Source organism: Pinus tabuliformis, chromosome 7 (assembly GCF_031772625.1).
Source record: "Pinus tabuliformis cultivar Carrire ecotype Pingquan chromosome 7, CPIR1, whole genome shotgun sequence".
In the NCBI taxonomy this organism is placed as follows: Eukaryota; Viridiplantae; Streptophyta; class Pinopsida; order Pinales; family Pinaceae; genus Pinus; species Pinus tabuliformis.
In genome coordinates, this window is record NC_142293.1 from 2060312063 (window position 1) to 2060314725 (window position 2663).

Below are 2663 nucleotides of genomic sequence, written 5' to 3' on the forward strand. Positions count from 1 at the left end.
AAACCCTGTAAGCAACGCCCCAACTGGTGTGGTCATCGTGAGGCTCGAGTGTAACAGTCCTGCCGGGATTGGCAAGGGTTCCTCTATGGTCTGCGCTCCCTTGATGGAAAAGACGATGGTAGCCTTTGATGAAAACGCCATCCTTCTGCCTTTGATGAAAACGCCATCCTTCTTTTATTTCTATTTAACGCGCACTCATCCTTTTAACGATGCCAGCTCTTGTGCCACTAAAAATGGCGGCCTTGTAGCATATAAAACTACTCGACTACCCCTTTTCCGGCAAAGAAAAACAAATATCAACCAGGTGTCTCTGTCTTTCATCGGTGGCAGAACAAATGAATGACCAGCTAATATCTTTGTTTGCCACATCTCTATCCCGGTGTCATTAATTATGGCGACCCTATGGCAATCAACACCTTTATAAAAACCACTTTACATTTGGCATTTTATCACTGCATTGCATAATAGAAAATTCAAATTCTGATATTGTCAAACAGTTAATGCGCATTCTCCATGCTAGTTCACGGACATAGCAATATATAGCATTCATACGCGCCTTATGATCAAATGCGCAGCCCTCAACCTTTGCTCTTTTTCTCTAAGTGATTCTGAGAACTCTAAATTATGTTTCTGCTGTTGTATGAGAGCATATATCTAATTGCAAATGTGGGAAAAATGTGGGCAACTGAAACAGGATCGCTTGATAACAAATTCAGAGACGCTGCTATGCCATATGAAACGAAGTTCTAATTCAAATAAGTATCAGCAAGCGATAACTCAAAGGAACATTTGCATTCTTCACACATCGAACCTCTGAGACTTCTTGTGTGTCCTTAAAACAATGAAATATATAACCTGGTCCAACACACAAAGTACCAACATCTGCTTCTGGTCCATGTATCCCTAACTGATACGACTTCAAAATTGAATATTTTTGCATTACTGCTCAATTCCTATCAAGGCAACCGAATACTCTGCGATTGGTTGCGGCAATTTCATGACCATTTGGTTTTGTTTTATCGGCATATATACATCACCAGCCTTTTTCTTTGTAAGAACATGTGAAGCCGTATGTATATGAGTCACTTTTGGCAACTGTAATGGTATTGTTTATTTGTTATGATAAGCATATACATTCGAGGACGCCAAGTGTTATCAGAGATTATTTATTAGATGCTCTGCACGTGCCTCTCTGATCACGAAACCAAGGACTCTTTTTCAAGACTGAACAAGAGGAACGAAAATGACCAAGTCATGCTTGAGAACGAAAATAAACCAGATCATGAGAATTATCATGCCCCTTGAATTCCCAATGGTGAAACTTGAGCGGCCGCTCATGACATACAACTTATCTTCCAGCCTACAAGCAAAGCAATCCCATCTTGGACGTTTTAGACTCTCTATTAGAGTTTACTTATTTCGTTGCCTATCAAATACCTCAACACTAGACAGACCCTCCCCATCTGGTCCATGACCTCCAATTGCATAAACAAGGTCATCAACCACTGAACAAACAAATTCAAAACGTGCCACATTTATCTTTGCAAGCAAACTCCACCTATTTAATATTGGATCATAACTGTATGTATCTGTTGAAGCCTCTGCTGCGTAGCCATTATCAACCAATCCACCAACGACCATTAATTTTTCATCTATCACAGCAAACCCAAAAGCTCTCTTCAAAGGACCAGGCATGGATGGAAGAAATTCCCATTTACCACGGGCAGAATCAAGAACTTGCCACTGCATTTTGCCACTACATGAAACTGCAGTCAGCGCATAAAGCCATTCTTCAAGGGTGCCAGCTAGTTTTCTTTGCCATATAAAATTCATTGTTCAGAATGAAACTCCTCCATGCTTTCAAAACAAATCTCAGTGACTGAAAATCTGAGCGAGGTATTAGTGCAAGACAATACTTGGTAACATCATCAGGAAGGCCTGTCAAAAGAGCGGATTCATAATCACGATCATTACATAGAATATTTTTTGATATACATTCCTGTTGAGCTGAGGACCTGACACGGGCTCTAGTAGCTTCTTTCTTTGTGAATTCCTTCACTATTAGAAAGGCTTTAGTCAGTGGCAGGGTTTTCAAAATATTGTCAAAATCAGCATCAATGAAGTCTTTCTCAACTATCAGATCACTTTTAGATGAATCCATGCGTTCTTTTTGTGGCCATACTACATTTTCAACTGAGCATGACAATTTGGTAGGTACAGCACCATTCATTAAAATGGTTCTTCCAGTATCATGAACTGTCCCCATAGGGCAAAATCTTGCAAGAGGGAACATTTATCCAAGTCCTGTGACAGCCAAATATCCCCGATTTCCTGATTTTTATATGGTGACCAGTTGCTCTCTAAATAATCAGACACAATGTCAACACGAGCTGCTGTGCCAAATGGGGTATCATAGAGGTTCAAAATGCCTTTCACTCATGGGAATTTTGGGGAACCAAAGTTTACAAGATGATGAAATATTTACTAGTATCCATAACAGTTGTAGCCAGTATACCATAGGTGTGCTTAAAATTTGGGCCTTCACTGAAAACTTAGAGCAAATCCCTAATTCCGTAGCGCAGCCAGTGCAAAGTCAGTGCTTTTGCTACGAAATCACTAAAATAGATGGCGCTGCGAAACTGCTAAAAGAATTCAGGCGCTGC

The 2663-nt window shown here is 40.3% G+C and overlaps 1 pseudogene; it reads right to left on the reverse strand.

Annotated features, from left to right (window-relative positions):
• Positions 1-1218: 1218 nt before the first annotated feature.
• On the reverse strand, positions 1219-2266 carry LOC149256779 (F-box/kelch-repeat protein At1g67480 pseudogene; annotated as a pseudogene).
• Between the last annotated feature and the right edge of the window lie 397 nt (positions 2267-2663).